This window comes from Cupressus sempervirens, chromosome 3 (assembly GCF_028749045.1).
Source record: "Cupressus sempervirens isolate cs-2001-9-10 chromosome 3, ASM2874904v1, whole genome shotgun sequence".
Classification (NCBI taxonomy): Eukaryota; Viridiplantae; Streptophyta; class Pinopsida; order Cupressales; family Cupressaceae; genus Cupressus; species Cupressus sempervirens.
This window is the reverse complement of record NC_143120.1, coordinates 908936856-908958051: the sequence shown is the minus strand read 5'-3', so window position 1 is coordinate 908958051 and position 21196 is coordinate 908936856.

Sequence of the window (21196 nt, the reverse complement as noted above, 5' to 3'; positions counted from 1 at the left end):
TCAGAGAGCTTCAACAAACCCAATGAAGCCATCAAGTATTTTGAGCAATTTCTGAAATCCCCAAGATCAACCCATGATACATCAGGACTTGGGTACAATAGCACAGAAGTCGAAGAATCATCAAAGAGTGTTGAACAAAGAAGCAACAAAGGTAAGGATTCAAAACCCACATGTCATTACTGTAATAAGAAGGGGCATACTGCTAATGTTTGCAGGAGTAGGAGAATCAATCAGCCAAACACACATAAAAGCAAGAGTCACTGTCACAAGTGCAAAATGCAAGGGCATATGACATAAGATTGCAGATCCAATGTCACAAGGACACAAAGATTTGATGGACATTGTCATAATTGCAAGAAATATGGACATAGGGCATTTGAATGTAGATCAAAGCCTATGTGGACATCAAATCAGCCAACAAAAACAAAAGGGAATGAAAGTCATTGGGATTACAACACCAGGTACAGTTGTCACTATTGTCAAGAATATGGACATATACCCTAGAATTGCATAAGAACACATTTCAGGGGGAACTATAAAAGATGGTTGTGTCAAACCACATGTTTAAATTGCTTGAAAATTGGTCATATCAGTAGGAATTGCCCAACAAGGTCAAAGGCACCAAGTTTAGAGTTCAACAATGGAAAGGCAAAGATAGATGTTGAACACATCAAAAGTGAGATGAATAAGACATGGAAGAAGAAAGATGAGTGCAGCACATCAAGTGCAGAGATCACTTCACCTAATGGGTCAAGTGATCACACTTCATCTAATTAAGCAAGAATGGGTGTGTGGGACTGATATACTAAGTTATATCATACATCAGTCCCAAGACATAGAAGAACTATAAAGAATAAATCAACATAAGCAAAGATGCTAAGTCAAAATTGAGAGTCGTGCAAAATCTATTGAAGTTTTCTTCAGGTGCTGAGTTGCTAACATCGATCGAGTTGATAGTTGATGCCGAGCTGTGAAATATCAATGGGAGCTAAGCGAAGTGAAACACAATGGGTGTCTAGTCATGTTGAAATCCTTCAAGTGTTGAGTAGACAGTTGTCAGCACACTAAGCATTAATTGCTCTATTTTGAAGGGTACATAGGTCAATTTTCGATCATTTCTCACCATTCAAACTCGAAGCAAAGATGAAAAGAGCTCAGAAGATCAAGGGCAGCTTAAAAGCCATTTGCAAGGATTTCCACACTGATTTAGCAAGAGTTTCATTGATTTGAGGTATTTTACTTGTGTGTCGAGCTACACAGTGTTTATAAACTTGTTTAAACTATAAACCCTAGTTTGGCAAACAATGGCATCTGGGTCTGGAACCACTAAGGGAAAAGAGAGTCATGAAATACAGTTGGTTAGTAATGAAGTCAAGCAACCTGAGTTCAAGCTCATTCTAGAAGTTGCATACAAGAATGATCCCGCAGGTGCATTATCCGTTATTTTTGATAAAGTTGTCATGGTCCAAGATGTTCGTAGATGTTATAACTACAAAATTGGAGCCATTAGAGATCTAGAAATTCATAATGCATATGACAAGCTATGTGAGAACAAAATACTGAAAGATGAGTTCTCAATAATCGAGAGAAAGCGATTGACCAAAACCCTAGAGTTTTCAATTGTTTTCAAAGTTGAATGGGTACACATAGTTTTGAGCAGAATACATGATGGAGCCTTTTGGTTCGAAATAGGGCCAGTGAAATTTACCAAGAAAACTATTCATAGGGTTACTGGTATTCCAACCCTAGATTGGCCAAAGACCTTGCGTAGTGACAAAAAGGAAGTAATAGAGAGAAACATAGGTGCTAAATGGAACAATAGGGGAATGACTATTGATACAATCACAGAACCCCTACTAGATTTTTTTGTGAGAATCATTTCACACAAATTCTATCAGTCAAGTAGGTTAAATAGTGTGCCTTGTATAGCAGTTTATGTTGCATACAAATTGGTTAAAAAGGATCATACCTATGATCTAGCAGAGCTCATGTTTCAATAGATTAATGAGAATCTGGGAGCTATAAGGAAGAGCAAGGGAGCTCATTACAAATTTGGATCAATTTTGGTGTGCATGTTTTTCTATGTGATGAAAGAATTCCCTTCTGTGGGTAAGGTGAAATAGAATCCAGATAAAACAATTGTTGAATAGATCAATGGATATATTGAACAGATGGGTGATAATTTTGATGCCCAAATGACCAGCTACTTTGAGGACTTCAAACAGTCCATGAAAAAAAGAATGAGGATTCCAGTCTCATTGATTGAGAAATATGAAAAAGACATTTGTTTTCTTGTAGATATTGATTATATTTATATACAAGCAGTCATACCTAGAGTGGGATGGCTTAAGCCACTAGGTTATGAACTCGATATTGATCAAGCCTCTGTATCAATAACAACTCTCCTTACAGAGGAAGTTGACAAGAATGCAAAAGCCTTTGGAACTTATGATGTTGTAAAATCAAGGGTGGTAATAGATTTGAAGACTACCTCAGCAGTAAAGAAGAAAGAAAATTTGGTAAGGAAAATCAAGAGAAAATTTGGTGTTAAAGGAGAAGGAACAGCAGAAGAGGAAGAAGAAGACATTGAAGATGAACCTCAAGGTCTGACTCAAGGGTTGAAGAAGAAAAAGAAAAGGAACAAGTGGAGAAGAAGGTTGAAGAACAAAAGGAAGATGAAGAGGCACATACAGAAGAGAAAGAGGAAGAAAAAGATACAGCTAAGCAACAAGATCAAAGTGTGCAAGACACGCAGCTATCACCTCCTAGTCCTCCTCATGCCATCATCACACCTACACAGATTGTCAAAATCAAGGATGTTATAGACACTTCTAGTCCAAACATCAATCCATTAACTGCAGAGGATTTAGCAAAAATCCTTGACCAATCAACACTAGTAGCGAAATTGTGTTCAAGTCCTATATTGGTCAGTGTTGATGAATTGGAGAATCCAGTAGCTTAAACAAAGGAAATCAAGGTGAAAACACAAGAACCACCTTTGACCATACAACCTACTAGTATTATATTCCTTCCTCCACCACCTCTACCAAGTGTAGTCACTGATACACTTCAGACGCCAAGTGCAGCAGTAGGGGAAGTCAAAGAAATATTTGAATAGCTAGTAAGTTCAACCCCACCTATTGATCACCAAAAGGATAAACAAGCTGAAGAAAAATATGAGACAAGTAAGAAGGAGGAGTTTGCAATACAAACATTGGTTGCATTACCCAAATCTAGTACTCCAACACAGACTCTTCAGCAGCTGAGCACTGATAGGTTACCATTACAAATCAGGACACTAGGCTCGAGCTCATCAAGGGTAGTTAGGAAACTTCACTATGGAGTTCCTGAGCTTGACGAAGAAATAAAGATTGCACATTATGAATCCAGCACTCTCACTGAAGAGGAGATCAATGAAATTTAGAGTGCATTGGATAGAAGAAGGAGACAAGAAGCACTAAGAAGAGAACACAAGCACAAGCATACCATGAATGAAATCAAAGATATATTCATAGAAGCTTTTAGCTTAAAGTCTCTAGATGAGTCAAGGCCAATCATAGAGCAACCATCTTATATAGTTGACTAGGTGACTAGTGAAGACCAGGATATAGATGCCAATTTACTAGAATGGTCAAAAAGAAAGATCCAAGGCAAGTTAAATAAGAAAATATTCGGTGATATAGCACTATCACAAGTGGAGCTGGCTAAGAAAATGGAAACAGTCAAAACTATACTTGGAAACATATTTTCCTCGTACAACAAGTTGTGTGATTTTTCCACATTCACATAGGACACTAGCTAGAGAATATTGAGCTTGGAGAGAAATTTGAAGATTTCTAGCATGCAACTCCCTACAAATCTAGCTTAGAGTGAGAAGCATTTTTCCCAATCGCTTCACACACAAAGAGAGTTAGTTGTCTTAACAGTAGAGGAGGCAACCACCAAAGCCAAATTGATGCAAATTCAATCCTCAATCACTCCTCATTTGGAAGTACTTCATAAGGAGCAGATGTATGCAGAGATAGTCCTCAAGAAAGACCCCAATATTTCTACATCTGATGGACTTGTACACCTAGCAGTAGAGATTGCCATCTAGTATAAGTCATTGGATATTGCACTAGAAAATTAGGATGCAACTCTGAAGGTACTCCTTGAAGTAAACAGTACATTTTTGGCCAAGTATGGCATTTCCCTATCGAACTCTTGACATAAGTGTCAAAAAGGGGGAGATTAAGTATGGGGGAGTTAAGTAGAGATTAAGTATGGGGGAGATATAAGCTAAGAAGGAGTTACAGAATGAAATGGAAAGTATGATGAAAGGGGGAGAATTTTGAAAAATTTTGATATAACATATTGGTCAGAATGTAGAAATAGGACAGAAGTCACTGAGTGTACAAAGCATAATCAACTCACAGGGAGTCATAAGGTATATTGTTATTTGTTCTTAAAAATTTTGAGCAAATAAGAGGATGCATGAAATAATGTCAAGATCACAGGACCTTAGTTAAGTGTTTTTTCCACTCATGTCAAAGGGGGAGATTGTTGGTTTAAAGAATAATTTTGAAAGCTGAGTGTTAATACACTTAACCATTTTTCACTATACATGCCGAGCAAAGAGTAGGAGCAGAGTCACAGTGATGTTTCGAGCAATCTAGTTTCATCAAGTGTCGAGTGATATCAAGTGTCAAGAGATATCAGGTGCCGAGTGATATAGTTTTGTTTAGATGTCGAGCTATCCAGGGAACAACATGTGTCGAGCATCAGTAATGCTTCATGAGCTGAGTAACTCAGAATATCAGCATAAGAGTTTGTAATTGCATAAACTATGATGTAAATCATTTTTGTAGCCGACACAAGGTAAATCTCAAAAGATCTAGAGATAAGAACGAATCTTTCACATTTCCTATGCAATCTGCATGCAGCTAATTGGAAAATTGGAAAAGCATGCAACCAATCAGCAAAAGGGAAGTATTGAGCGAGAAATTGAGATTCAATGTGGATTGTAGATCCATACCTAACCCTAAGTCTTTGAAGTCTTTTTAAGGAAGACAAAAGTCTCACTGTAACAAGGATGAGAGAAGGAGAACCATGTTAAAAAGGAAAAAATAGTGAAATTAGTGAAAGGAGACATAGAGGGTAAGAGCAGGAATTCGATATTCAGTTGATCAGAAAAAAGCAAAGGAGACGAACAAAAATCAGATCTCAAAGGATTGAAATTAGAGTGAGAGCCCCAACAAGTGCCTGCATTCAGCAATCAAGGATTGCAAACTATCAGGTTTATAAAACCTAATACTTTCTTACCATTGTATTAGAAAGGAAACCCTATGTAAATAGGTTGGCTTAACAACTATCTATAGATCCTTATCAAAAGGTGATTAAATCCTTTAATAGGGTGACACTTCATGTAAAGTGTTTATAAATCCTTTAACCAAGTTACTATTGACACAGTGTAAAGCCTCTAACAGTGCAGGCCTTTAACAGGGCAGACCATCAGAAGTGGTTGAACAATATTGCTGCAGTAATTTTGTGGGTATCATCCCCACCTTAGTTTTACCTTCTTATTTCTAGAGGGTTTTTGGGTTATCAAATTTCAGTGTTATGTGTTGTTGATGCATGTATTAGTTTCATGTTTATTTGATGTGTTTACATGCATGCAATTTACTTTTAGTTAAAAGTTTTATTGGTTAAAGTGTGATACTTCTTATTCACCTCCCCCCCCCCGCCTCTCATAAGTATTCTTTCCATATTTGAATATTCCAAGAATTGGTATCAGAGCGTCAAGGTTCTCACAAGAAGAAGTCTAACAACTTGAAGAAAAAGATCTAAATAAGGAAGTCTTCAAACTTGGGAAGATTAAACTATCACATAAACTTAACACTTCTCTTGCTTGATCTTCATAATGCAATTTTGATTGATTATCCTTTGACTATCAACTTCCTTCTTTTACTTAATTAGTGACAATGAATAATGTTTTCATCCCTTAAATATAAAACTTTTTCCACTCCTTTTTCCACTCCTCTAGAATCTTCTAGGTTTCATTGTTTAATCACATTTTTCATATCTTCATCCAACTAAGATTTATTGAATCTAGACACTTGGGTATCACACCTTCACCTTGAATGTTTTGCTTCAATTCAAATCATCAAATCTCCTTCATCAGATCTTCTTTTTTTTTCCCCTACCATAGATCTTATAACTAACTTCATTCTTATCTTCTCAACTTCTCAAACAATCTTTATTTTCACCAAATATCAGACTCAAATCAAATATTTTCAAACTATTCTTCCTTTTCATTTCTTAGTTGGCACTACATATATGCTCAATCAATAACAGGTCCAATTAACCAATTTTATATTTCTTGATAATAGTGTTCAATATTCACTTCTTTATTAGGTTCTTGGTGACAACTATAGTAGCTCAATTAATATTGGACTCCTTCATTCACCAACCAAACTATCTTGTTTATAAATGATCTCAATTAATATTGGACTCCTTCATTCACTAACCAAACTATCTTGTTTATAAATGATCTCAACACTTAATCAAATCATATCAAACCAACATTATACTACTAGAGTCAAACTCATTCAAGTGCCCATTGATTACTATACACCTATCAACTCTTACATCATCATTATACTTTCTTCAAATCCTCTTCATTAGTCAAATGATATGGCACTCTATTGAATTAGCATAATGTCTCACCAATTAAGGCTTGATATCAATGACAACATAACAACTGATATGACACATTCATATACATTAACAACATTATCAGTTGGAGCTAACACATATGAGTAATTCTTATTGTAGAGCATGCAATCGCTCCTTTATGTCACTTCTAGATTATTCTTGCATGAATATTTAAATTTTTCTGGTCTAATTTCTTTCTTTTGCAACATTATCCTAGTTAGGGTCTTGACTTAATAACCAATATGGCATTATCATATCTATGCATGAACTCTTTGAAATGAATTCTTGTACATATTTCTTGGTTTCTTCTTTGATTCTTTGCAGTGGCTATGCCTTACAACTATAATTTCCTTTTTCTTGCATAATAAAAATTTCAAGTTTTTACCTTTTATCCCATTTAATAATATTTTCATATTTCTGCACTTATGTTGAATGGCTCTTTTGTATCCATCTAGTTTATCTTTTGTGTTAAATATTCTTCATAGTTGTTTTCTTGTGAATGTATCTTCTTAGTAGGACCTAAGTTGTAATCTGCATATGAGTCCTAAGAGGATATATATGACTGAGGACTATGTAAGTTAGATGTTTTATTATGTTATATGCATTTGTAGGTAGGGAGATCCATGATTCAATCTAGTGCATCGCCCTATTTATCTTTTTTTCATTCCTTATCCGTTTTCCCTTAAGAACTAGTAGTTTAGGTGCATCCTAATTGTAAGGAAGTTGGTCTTCTCTAGAGATTAAACCTTCAATGAAAAAGCCCCATAATTGGAGGCTTTATCCATGTTTCACAACATTTCCTTAAGATAACACAATAGAAAAGGGTGAAAACTGTTGTGAAAATAATTTTTGGCACATCGAGTGGGAAAAATATTCAAAGATTCAAATCAATTTTTATAACCTCCACCAATTAAACCAATTAATTTGGCACACTTGGTGGGACAAAGATCATGTTAGTTTCAAAAAAATCTATTGGTGGACTATTCAAAATTATTTCCATTAATAATTTGGGTGTTATTCTTAGTGGCATCAACCTTTGGAGGGGGTTAAATAAAACACCATGGTGACTATGAGTGCAAAATCTATTGGTTTCAAGTCCAAGTGTTGGTATGTATTAGATCATTTTATAATTTATGTTATTTTTGAGTTTTTCCAATGAATTTGTAGCTTATATGAAAGATGTATCTCCTAGGTATGGAGGCCCCTAAAGGACAACAATGAGAGGAGGCTTACTAGACCTATCTCCAAGAGTATAAGGGGGGAACATGACAAAGGAAGTTTAGGAGGATATTTTAAGAAATATTACTATAGAAAATAAAGAGATGATGATTAATATTTCTCAAGCTCATGCATCTAAAGCATATGAAACTCCTAGATACAAAAATTTCAACTTAAGATAGGAAAATCCTCTTCCTTTTTAGGTTTTTAAGAGTTAGTGCATCCACTCATCCACCATATTGCTAAATGCACCATCTAAAAAGGATCAACTGAAAGGAATTTTTTCTATATTTAGAAGGAGTTAGCCTCCCAAGATTTCCATCTTAGGATACAAAGATTCCTATCCTGCCCAAGTATAAGATGTCCAATTTTTTATTTGTGAGAATTTCTCTGGGTTAGAGGAGGGGTCTATGTTGTAGAAAGAGGTGGAGGAGGAAGAACATCATAAGTAAACCCATTTATTTGAGGATAAATACACTAGTATGCATGGAGTTTCTTACCTACCTATGTCTAATATCTCAATAGAAAAATAATCTAGGAAAAAGAATTGGTTGCTTCTTTAAGATATCATAAAGATTATTGTGACATGGGGATATCACACAAGATGTGGGAAATTTATTTGCATGAGCTTGAAGCCTCATTTTTATCCAAAAATATATCATCTTACCTTAACAGAATGAGTTAAAATAGTAACCAATATATATATACCACTAGATACACTATCAAGGCTAGCCCTTGTTTCCCTTCAAGATGAAAAAGTTGTAAATCATAATAACAAGTTGAAGGATTATATCTTATACCCAATTCCATCAAGAGGATTCCCCATAAGTTGTTATCTCTATAAGATATCTAAAAGTTTCCCTTGGTTGTACTTATTTCAAACTATTAGGGAGATTATCAAAAGGGGCAAGTTCATCTTGCTCAAAGTGATATTTTTCCAATGTTAGAGATCTTCTTTATTCTTAGTATTGAAGAAAATCTAATAATAGTTTATATGCTTAGCATGTATGTTAGCCTAATTGGTTACCAATGTGCATGAAAGGAGGAAGAAAATAGTTAGTAAAGACAAATAATTTAAGAAGCCAGTTAATGGCCTTGATTAATTTTCTTTGTTGTAAACATTTCTACATAGTGTAGTAGACTTTTATGTTTTCCATGAAATGTATGAGCACAACTATGTCCTCCTAGAGATGGATTTTTTTTGACATTTTATTTAGGTTTCATATTTTATGAGGTTAAAAGTGATGCAGGAGCATCTTGGGTGTAATAGCAATCTTGGATCACCAAAAAATATTTTATTTTCAATATTTTCTATTTTAATAAGGACTAGTAGATAACGTGGTTACTATTTATGGGAACTTGCTATTTTTAGTAATTTTGTCATATGAGCTCATAATTTTCTTATTTTCTACATGAAGGTTCATTTTCAAATTATAAGCCTACCATAAAAATTGCATTGCTCCAACTTAAGTATCAGAGAAGTTAATGCGGATTTTTGGTGGAAAAATTTGCAAAAAAATATTCAAGCTCACTATTGGAGGCCTTAGAGTGCCTAGATGAGGTCTGAAAACTCAATGGAAGGGCGTTGACATGGTTTTGAGCCTGTAGATCATGAGCTAGGGTTTCTGAAAAGTGGTTATAATACCTAATTGGACTACCTTCAAAAGTTGGACTACCAAAATTTCTAAAATAATTTGTCAAAAATATATTAGCCAACTCTATATGTATTGTCAGGGTTTTTTGGACCTAGGTATTAAGTTTGAACATCTAGAACCTTCACAGGTGGTATAAAATTGCTTATTTAAGAAAAGCCTGAACATTGTCTAGGACAACCTTGGGTGATAGTTCACAACTTCTCTTGCAAATTATTGTAATGAAGGTACCCATGTGGGTTAGCATTTTGTACTTGTGAATCTTATAATTCTACATTTGTGGTGCAAATAAGAAGTCAAATTTTTTCTTGCATTTCTTGTTATTTCTTTGTTTTTGTTATGGTTTATTGTATTAAGGGGAGCACCCTTCATCAAATGGTATCAGAGCTAGAGTTTTTGAGTGTGTAGATAGATCATTGACTATGAGGCAGTTCACATGAAGACCATGGTTTGTGCTGAGTGTGTAGATAGATTGTCGATTATGAGGCAGTTTGCACTAGGGTTTCAACAAAAGCACGAAAAATGCCTCCATGAAGAGAGTGTGGCAGAAGAGTTGTAGGTGTTAAACCCAAGGGTTTCTGAGCCCTCTAAAGACAAATGCAAGAATTGGAAGAACAAATGCACAGAGGAATAAATCTTCTTGTAAGAGATGAAAGTGAGGATGAGGACGAAGTAGAAGAAAATGCCAAAATAGAGGCTATTCTAAACCCAAAGGAAGAGAGACTTTTTAGGGCCATCTCCAAGATTGGAAAAAGACCTAAGTTTGAGGTTCCCACATTTTTGGGAAATCTTAACCTAGAGAATTTGATTGATTAAATCAATGAATTAGAGGAGTACTTTGAGTATGAAGATACTAATGATCCTGATAAGGTCAAGTTTGTGAAGATGAAATTGAAGGGAAATGCAAAGATCTGGTGGTAGGAGGTTCAGTTAGAATAAAATAGAAAGGGAAAGGACAAAATCACCAGATTGGATTGGATGATAGCTAAACTAAAGTGATAATTCATTCTCATAGATTATGAGCTTGATTTTTTGAAGAAAATGCAAGGGATGAAGCAAGCGGGAAAATCTATTCAAGAGTATACCAAAGAATTCTACTGAGTTCTCATTATAACTGGCCATGTAAAAGTTGATAAGGAGAAAGTGGCCCATTATCTTAATGGGTTAAGGCCAAGTATTCAGGACAAGTTGAGTTTGGTTCAAATGAATAGTATTGAGGAGGCATACCAGTTTTTCCTAAGAGTTGAGGAAAAATTGAGCAAGAAGTTTGAGAACAAGAATAGTGGAAGAGGTCATTGTGGAAGATCTAGTAGAAAATCATATGCTGGTCATACTAATGATTAAAAGAATAAGGATGAGGCTTGAAGTAGCAATCAAAGCCAAAGGGGAAATAATTCTAATTTTTTCCATGATTAGAAGAATAGAGATCAAAGAGGAAGAGGCAGAGGACAAGGATCTAGAAGAGGAGGCTTCTGTGGGAAATGTTTTCACTATGGAGAAGAAGGGCATAGAGCATTTGAATGTACCTAGTCCCAAGGAAGGACAAATTGAATAATAGAAGGCCAGGCCGAAGTTGCACATTTTGACAAAGATGTCAGATCATCACATTCTGAAGATGCTAAAAGAGGAGAAATCCTAGTTAAGAGAAGAGTCCTGCTAAGTGGTGAGAATGAACCTGATCAAAGAAGGAGCTTGTTTCACACAAGGTGCAAATGTGAAGATAAGTGTTGTGATGTGATCATTGATGGTGGAAATATTGCCAATCTAGTATCAGAAATGATGGTCTCTATGTTGAAGCTAAAGAGATAGAATCACCTGCATCCATACCATATTGCTTGGGTGCAAGGCAACCACAAGGTCATGGCCAATGAGCAGCTCTTAATGAAGTTCAAGATTGGAAGCTACCAGGATGAGGTATCATGTGATATCATACCTATGGACGTATGTTATATGTTGTGCATGATGGACGAGCAAATACCTACACTCTAACCAAGGATGGAGTGAAACATAGGTTGATGCCATTGAAGGAGAAAGAAGGAAAGGTATGTAGTGCTTGCATAATATGTTTTATTGATGGAAAAGAGTTTCTTAAAGTTATGAAGCATGAGCATATGTGTTTTTCTATCATTCCAAAAGATAGTAAAGAAGAAGTAGAGGAGGTACTTGCAGAAGTTGCAAATATTTTTGGAGAGTTTTTTGATATTATATTAGATAATGTACTAGATGGATTGCCCCCAATAAGGAAGATTAGTCACCAAATGGATTTGGTTCCAGGAGCTAGTTTTCCAAACAAGGCAGTGCATAGAATGATACTAGCAGAAAGTGAAGAGTTGAACATACAAGTTCATGAGTTGTTGTAGAAAGGGTTGATTCAAGAGAGTCTAAGTCCATGTGTTGTACCAGCCTTATTAGCATTGAAGAAGAATGGAGGATGGAGGATGTACACAAATTCTTGCACTATCAAAAAGATCACGATCAAGTATAGATTTGCATTTCCAAGAATGGATGATATTATGGACTTTTTGAGTGGAGCTGAGTATTTCACAAAGATAGATTTGAAGAGTGGGTACCATTAGATTTTTATTAGAGAAGGTGATGAATGGAAGATTGCTTTCAAGACCAAAGAAGGATTGTATGAGTGGTTAGTCATGCCTTTTGGGCTAACCAATGCACCGAGCACTTTCATGAGGCTTGTGAATGAGGTACTGAAGGAGTTTCTAGGTAAGTTTGTCATTGTTTACCTAGATGATATTTTGATCTTTAGTAATACATTCGAGGAGCACTTGATCCTTGTTCACAAGGTGTTTGATACGTTGAGGGAAGAAAATTTGTTTGTAAACTTGAAGAAGTGTAGTTTTGTAAAGAAGGAGCTAGTATACCTGGGATTTGTAGTCTTAGTAGAAGGTTTGAAAATGGGCCCAGATAAAGTGAAGTCTATCCTTGAATGGCCTACTCCAAGGAGTGTGACAAAGGTAAGATCTTTTCATGGACTGGCTAGTTTTTATAGAAATTTCATAAGAGGTTTTAGCAGTATTTGTGGACCCCTAACTGAAACAATGAGAGGGGATAGGAAATAATTTAAGTGGACTATAAGAGCAGATAAGATTTTTAATCTATTGAAACAAAAAGTTACTGAGCAACTTGTTTTAGGATTTCCTAATTTTAATAAGGTGTTTCAATTAGACTATGATGCTAGTGGACTACAATAGGAGTTTTTATGAGCCAAGAAGGTAGACCTGTTGCTTATTTTAGTGAGAAGTTGAATGATGCAAAATGAAAATATTTTGTTTATGATTAGGAATTTTATGCTATAGTTCAAGCATTGAAGAAGTGGAGACACTATCTTCTTCCTAAGGAGTTTGTTTTGTATACTAATCATCAAGCTTTTCAATATTTGAATAGTCAAAGAAAATTGAACCAAAGGCATTTGAAGTGGGTTGAGTTTTTGTAGAGTTATACATTTATTTTGAAACATAGGAGTAGGAAGTCTAATAGAGTTACATATGCTCTTAGTAGAAGACAACTTTTTCTAATAGAAATGCAGATAGAGGTGGTTGGGTTCAAGGAACTTAGTACTTTGTATCTAGATGATCCTAATTATGGTGAAGCATGGAAGGCTTGTATAGAACCTATTACACTTGATAGGACAAAGTGGTTGGATTTCATGATCTAGGATAATGTGTTGTTTAAAGGAAGTCAGTTGTGCATTCTCAAAAGTTCAATGAGAGAGAATCTCATCAAGGAGAAGCATAATGGAGGATTGGCTAGACATTTTGGTAGATACAAAAACCATTACTTTGGTTGCTAAGAAGTATTACTAGCCACAGTTGCAACAAGATGTGAAGAAGTTTGTATAGAGTTGCAAAATATTTTAGATAGAAAAAGGAGTAAAGTAGAATACAGGGTTGTATCAGTCATTACTTGTACCACATAAGTCATAGGAGGATGTTAGCATGGATTTTGTTCCTGGATTATCTAGGACTCAGCATGGACATGATTCTATTTTTGTGGTGGTTGATAGGGTTTCAAAGATGGCAAATTTTAAATTCATTGCAAGAAGACTAGTGATGTTGTTCATGTGGTAGAGTTGTTTTCTAGAGAAGTAGTGAGACTACATGGTCTACCAAAGAGTATAGTTTTAGATCAAGATACAAAATTTATTGGATTTTTTTGCATACATTATGGAAGAATTTGAAGATAGATTTGAAATTTAGTTCATCACATCATCCACAGACTGATGAACAGACAAAAACTTGTGAATTGCAGTTTAGGAAACTTGCAGAGATGATTGGTTGGAGATAATCCAAAAGGATAGGATATAATTTTATCATAGGAAAAATTTGAATATAATAATTATATCAATAGGAGTACTGATAAATCACCATTCCAGATTGTATATAGAAGTAGTCCCATAAATGCTTCTAAATTGAGGCAGGTGGATAAAGGAGAGATAAGTCATGCTAAAGCAGAAGAGTTTGTTGAACATTTGAAGAACATCCATGAGGAGGTGAGAAAGCATATCATAAAGATGAATACATAGTATAAAGATAAGATAGATGTGAAAAGGAGGTATAAGGAATTTTAGATTGGAGATGAAGTCATGGTTCATTTGAGAAAGGAGAATTTTCTAGTGGGTACATATAATAAGCTGAAGATGAAGAAGTTGGGACCATGCAAGATAGTGAAAAGGCATGATTCTAGAAATGCGTATGAAGTGAAGTTTCCTATTGAATTGAGTATTTCACTAGTATTTAACATTTCAAATTTGATAGAGTAGTATGAAGGAGGTGATGGAGATGAAGTTACAGAAGTGCAATGGAGTATTCCAGCAACTAGTTTGACTACAAATGAGTTTGAGGAGATATTGGATAGTCATGTTGGCAAAAGCACAAGGAATAGAACTAATGAGGAATACTTAGTCAAATGGAAAGGGAGGCCAATAGAGGGTTCATCATGGCTAGAAAGGGAGGAGGTTAACTGTATTGGTTTTCCTCTGAACACCTGAGACATGACAGAGTCAATTCTCAAATTACCTCGTGTGTCCGATGTAGGAGCATCCTAGTTGAAAGCGCAATATTGCATCACCCAAAAATATTTTATTTCAATCTTTTCTATTTTAATAGGGACTAGCAGACATGGTGGTTACTATTCATGGGAACTTTCTATTTTTAGTAATTTTATCATACAAGCTTGAAATGTTATCATTTTCTACATGAAGGTTCATTTTGGAATTATAAGCTTACCATAAAAATCTCATTGTTCCAACTTAAGTATTAGATAAGTTATTGTGGATTTTTGCTGGAAAAATTTGCATGAAAATCTTCAAGCTCATCTTTGGAAGCCTTAGAGTGCTTGGATGAGGCTTAAAAAATTGATGGAAGGGTGCTTGCACAGTTTCGAGTCTGTAGATCAGGAGCTGGCATTTCTGAAAAGTGGTTATAATAGTCAATTAGAGCACAGTTGGAGAGTTATGGCCTTCAAAAGTTGGGCTACCAAAATTTATAAAATAATTTTTCAAAAATGTATTTAGCTGACTCTATATGTATTGTCAAGGTCAGTTAGTCCTAGGTATTAAGTTTGAGCATCTAGAACCTTCTCGGGTAGTATAAAATTACCTATTTAGGAAAAGTCCGAACATTGTCTAGGATAGCTTTGGATTATAGTTCAAAACTTGTCTTGCAGATTACTGTAATGAAGATGCCCATTTGGGTTAGCATATTGTACTTGTGAATTTTTTAATTCCACATTTGTAGCACAAATAAGAAGTCGATATTTTGTTTTTGCATTTTTTTTTGTTTCTTTGTTTCTGTTATGGTTTATGGTATTAAGGGGAGCACCCTTCATCAAAAAGTGACCAAATCCACATATTTTAACATTCATAACTCCATGTTTAATTAATTTCTTTAGGCCACTGATCATATGCTTAGTAGACAAGAAAACCCTTTGAGTTACTTGAAATGGTAGCTATTTTTGAAACCGTAAGCTCATCATAGATATCCAATCCAAGAGGCCTTTCATGGGCTGAAAGAAATACGATCTTCTCTACTTAGTTCACCCTCTTTTTATATTTTCAAGATTGACCCCTTGGACCAATCACACCACTTAGCATCTTTAGAGATCATATTTTATTGATAATTAATAGTAGTTATAGAACAAGTATCAAATTTTGACATGTGTTCTATGAGCCTACTATACTCCTAAGTTACCACTTTGAATGATGCCAAAGGAATAAAAGAAAAGTGTAAGTTAAAAAAGGAATAAACACAACATAATTTTCTAACTTCAAAAATAGGAATCAAAGCCCAAGAGCCTAATTTAAACTAGAGGCATCGACATCTCAAGGGATTTGAATGGAAAGTCATTTAAGTTCAAGAACCATCATAAATTATCTATGGTTTTGGGACTCTTAGTGTGATCCAATGGATAATTGGGAAATCTTATTGGAGTCTAAGGGGGAAAATGGAACTTCAAAAAATTGATGAAATCTAAAAAAGGAAACAATGGAGTTTGTATTAGAATATTTAGAATAATCAAGAGGGGGGAGCAGGGGAGTGGGGTGGGGTTGAATCAATTATCCTTAAGTCCAGATGTATAGATTCAACTTTTGAAAACTTAAACAACTTATTCAAACTCATATAATCACTTGGCCAATATAGTAATTCATCAACAACTTAACTTATTCATTCATCACTAGCTCTTTGTTCAATATATGTAGACTAAGAAAAATAAATAATAGTAAATAACATACATGAAAAAATACATTCACACATATATGATACCAGGATTTAACTTGGAAACCCAAATTGGGAAAAACCACCAAGTAACATGCTACACCTTTTTACTCTTCTTAAGTGAGTTTGGTTAAGAGTCAACCCTGTTAAAGGTTACAAAACACATTTTTAGATGTGGCCCTATTAAATGATTTAATCAACCTATTAGGAGTGGCTTAGTTAGAGGGCTTTGGATCATTTCATTAGAATTCTACCTTGATTAAAGGATTTAAAAATGAATGTTAGGTCAACCTTGATTAAAAGATTTTGCTGCAATAATGGTTAGAAAGTAATAACTAGGTTTGATCTATCAAGATAAAACTCACTTTGAAAATTTAGATCTCCATTAAGCTCAATTGTTGGTTCATTTACTAGACTTCATTATACTCTCCATTTCTGATCTACTTGGAAACCCTTCAAGCAATAAAACTTCACCAGGCTTCTTACTTTTCCTCTGCTACTCTATTCCTTATAGGTTCTCCATAAATTTTTCAATCAAGAATGAACCAACCAACATAAACATCTCTTGTGCATCCATAAATGGGTAGATTTGATCTTTTTCCACTTAAACATCACAATAGATATTAGGGTTGTTGGAAATATTAGAGGATTAACTAAGAGGGGAGGGGTGAATCAGTTACTACTAAAATAAATCTTAGATCCCTTAGGTGTCAATACAAAAATGTAAACTAGAAAACTAAATATTGATAAAGCTCGATAAACATATACAGAATATTGTAACTCGGTAATAACTGAATTGGCTCGATAAATGCTAAACATATAAACCTTTAGATGTTGTATATGATTAATATTACTTTAACTAAGTTGCAAACACATAATAGAAAATAACATGAACACATATGGCACCAGGATTTAACGTGGAAACCCAATTTGGAAAAAACCACCAATTGCAACTAGTTACCATTTTTCACTCTTTTGAAGTGAGCCCTGTTAGGATCCAACCCTGTTAAAGGTTACAAAACACACTGCTAGGTGTGACCCTATTAAATAATTTAATCGCCGTATTAGAAGTGGCCTTGTTAGAGGTCTTGAGACAATTCAATAGAACTACTACCTTGTTAGAGGATTTGCAAATAGATGTTAAGCCAACCCTGTTAAGAGATTTAGATCACTGCTACAATGGTTAGAGAGTAACAATGACATGGCCTAATTTGAATGCAACTAATTTTTTGATTATAGATCTTTGTTCTAACTTGTACTTGATCCTTCCTGATCAAATATATCTTTGTTGCTCCACAAGGATATTCTGCTTATCCTTCAAATTTTCTACCTCTTCTCATCACTAGCTCTTCAATCACATCATCATGAACTATGCATTTTGAAATTACAAATTGACCTTATACTTATATCTTCCACTTTTTCAAGTCAAATCAAATACAACTTAGAATAATCAATATTCATCACTTAGTCAATTGGAATCAATAGATAAAACAATTAAGCTTAATACAAAAAAATAAGAAATCGTTCATTGGCCAGCCCACCTTGGTAAAAATTGACTCAGAAATAATTTCCTTTGTTAACCAACAGATGCTTGATTCACACTGCAAACTTGCAAAAATCTTTTAGCAACTGAGTGAGCTCAGTTAACACTGGTTCCATCTAATTTTCCTTTATTAACCAAGTGAGCTCGATTAACACTCACTTTCTACAACTTTTCTTTTGACACTTGAGTGAACTTAGTAGATATTGCCTTCTAAACTAGGTAAACACAAGAACACTCGATAGACACTAAGAACTATTTTCACTACCCAATTGCGCTTGGCATATATTGACTGATAATGATATGACATTTGTCTAACATCAACGACAGTACACAATTAATCAATTGTATCCAACAATCTCCCTCTTTGGCATTGATGGCAACACAACATGTCATAACACAATAAAATTTTGAATTTAAACTTGAGAATTCCTTTTTTTAGTATGAGCTCATCCTTTCACTAGATTTTGTCTGCAACAGCTACTACCAAGTTCATTTAGAACATTCTCATTCTTTTAGAAAACTTCTTTTTTTGGAAGACTTCTCCCTCTCTGGTTCCTTACTTTATTTTGGTTCCAAAAATTTCTCAAAGATATGAAAATAAACTTCTCCCTCTTTGACAACACATGCCAAAGACAATAATTCTGTAAATACCAATGTACCTTAAGTACTGATTCATCTTCAATATGGTCGTGCTAATTTTGCACCAACTAATTGATCTTCAATAGGTTCTAGTTGATGCATTCACTAAACTTCATTTAATGAATTTCAAATAAGGGAATGACCCCCAGCTTACCTCTTAGATATAGAAATGCATCTTTAGGTAATGGCTTGGTGAATATGTCTACAATTTGTTCCTTTGTATTCACATATTCAAATCTAACATCTTTATCTTGCACTAAATCTCTTAAGAAGTGATATTTTATAACAATATGCTTTGTTTTGGAATGCATTACTGGATTCTTTGATATATTGATTGCACTAGTGTTATCACAATATATGACAACTAGATCTTTGATCTCTACCTTCATTCCTTCCAACAGTTGTTTGAACCAAATAATGTTAGAAAATTGAATACTATTGCTACATATTCTACCTTTGTTATGGATTGAGATGTATAATTTTTCTTCTTTCTTTTCCAAGATACTAGTCTTTTACCAAGAAAGAAGGCTCCACCACTAGTGCTTTTTCTGTCATCAAGACTTCCTGCCCAATCAGCATCAATAAACACTTTTAAGTCCAAATTGCTTCCAAGTTTATACCATAAACCATAGTCTTTAGTACCTTTTAGATATCTCATGATTCTCTTGATTTCCATCATGTGATTTACCTTGGAATTTGCTAAGAATCTTGCCACTATTCCAACTACTAGAGCAATATCAGGCCTTGTGTGTACTACATACTGCAATTTTTCAATCATTGATCTGTAAGTGGTATTATCTACTTCTTTGGAATCATCATTTTTGGAAATATTATATCTAGTAGACATAGGGGTTCCAACTTGTCTTGAATCTTCCATTCCAAATTTTTTTAGTATCTCCTTGATGTACTTAGATTGAGTGATGTAGATACCATTTTTGTTCTACTGTATATGCAATCCAACAAAAAAATTTCTCACCAAACATAGACATCTCAAATTCTTTACTCATTTCTTCTAAAAATGCTTTGCATAAGTCATCATTCCCTATGAATAGAGTATCATCAAAAAATATTTATGCCAATACAATCTTCTTGTTTGGTCCCTCCTTGATATACAGAATACTATTATCATTAGTCCTTTGAAAACCAATCTATACCAAGTAGTTATGAAGTTTTTCATACCAAGCTCTGGGAGCTTTCTTGAGAACATATAACATTTTGTGTAATTTGCAAACCATGTCTCTTTTGCTAGGATCTCCAAAACCTTCTGGTTGTTCAATGTAGACTTCTTCATCAAGAATTTCATTCAAGAATGCAGATTTGACATCCATTTGATATACTTTAAATCCTCTATGTGCTACATATTCCAGTAAGGTTCTAACACCTTCTAGTCTTTCCACAAGAGCAAAAGTCTCACCATAGTCAATAACTTCTTCTTGAGAATAACCTTTGCACACTAATCTTGCTTTGTTTCTTGAAACTTTTCCATCTTCATTTAGCTTATTTCTAAATACCCACTTTGTACCAATTACATTTTTATCCTTGGGTCTAGGAACAAGAGTTTGAGCTTTGTTCTATTATATCTATTCTATCTTTTCATTTATTTCTTTAATCCAACTTTCATTCTCCAGAGCATCCTTAACACTTCTAGGTTCAAATTCAGCAAGTAAACATGTACCTTTTAATTTTCCTCTTGTCATTGTTCCATCTAATTTGTCCCCAATGGTATGCTTAGGTGTATGATGTCTTCTAACATATCTCACCAATACAGGTTCTTTGTTCTTTGAATGAGTTCCACCATCTTCTTTTTCAATTTAAGTTTCAAACTTGAGTCCTTTTGTCTGTAACTCGGGTCCATCAGGCTTGGTTTGAACTAGCTTGGTAGCCTCTAATTGTGACTCAAGTCCTTGTAGCTCGGGTTGCACTGTCTACAACTCAACAACTAGTGATGTTTCTGGGGACTCAAGAGATGAAGTTTCTTTTCTCTCAGATACATTTGGTAGGGTATTAGGTTCATAGTAAACATATCTTTTGTAATCTTTAGGCTCCTTGTTACTTTCTTCTTCACTCTTTTCTACAAGCTCATCAATTCTGATATGTGCACTTTCTATGATTTTGTGAGTAGACAAATTCAAACATTTGTATGCTTTATTTTTGCAAGAGTATCTTAGAAATATGCTTTCATCACCTTTTACATCAAATTTTCCTTTTTTAGATTCTTTGAATATATAACATTTGTTGCCAAATACTTTCAAGTAACTTACATTAGGTTTATAGCCATACCATAGCTGATTAGGTGTTTTGTTTGAATCTTTCTTCAACTGAACTCTATTCAAGGTATGAACTGTAGTGTTGATAGTTTCCTTCCAGTATTTGAGAGCAACATTCTTTTTAATCATCAAGGTTCTCACACAATCCATGATAGATCTATTTCTTCTTTCAACTATCTCATTCTGCTATGGTATACCAAGGGCTGATACCTATCTTTTGATTCCTCTCTCAATGTAGAAATTATTGAATTCATGGGAGATGAATTCACCACCTTTGTCTAATCTTTAGGCATTTCAAACTCTTTCTAGTTTCCTTTTCCACTCTTGCCAAATACCACTTGAATTTTTGGAAGGCTTCTAATTTTTCTTTATATACATTACTGTCAACATTCTAGAATAGTCATCAACAAAAAGAATGAAAAACTTTTCTCCACTATAGCTTTCTATTCCAAT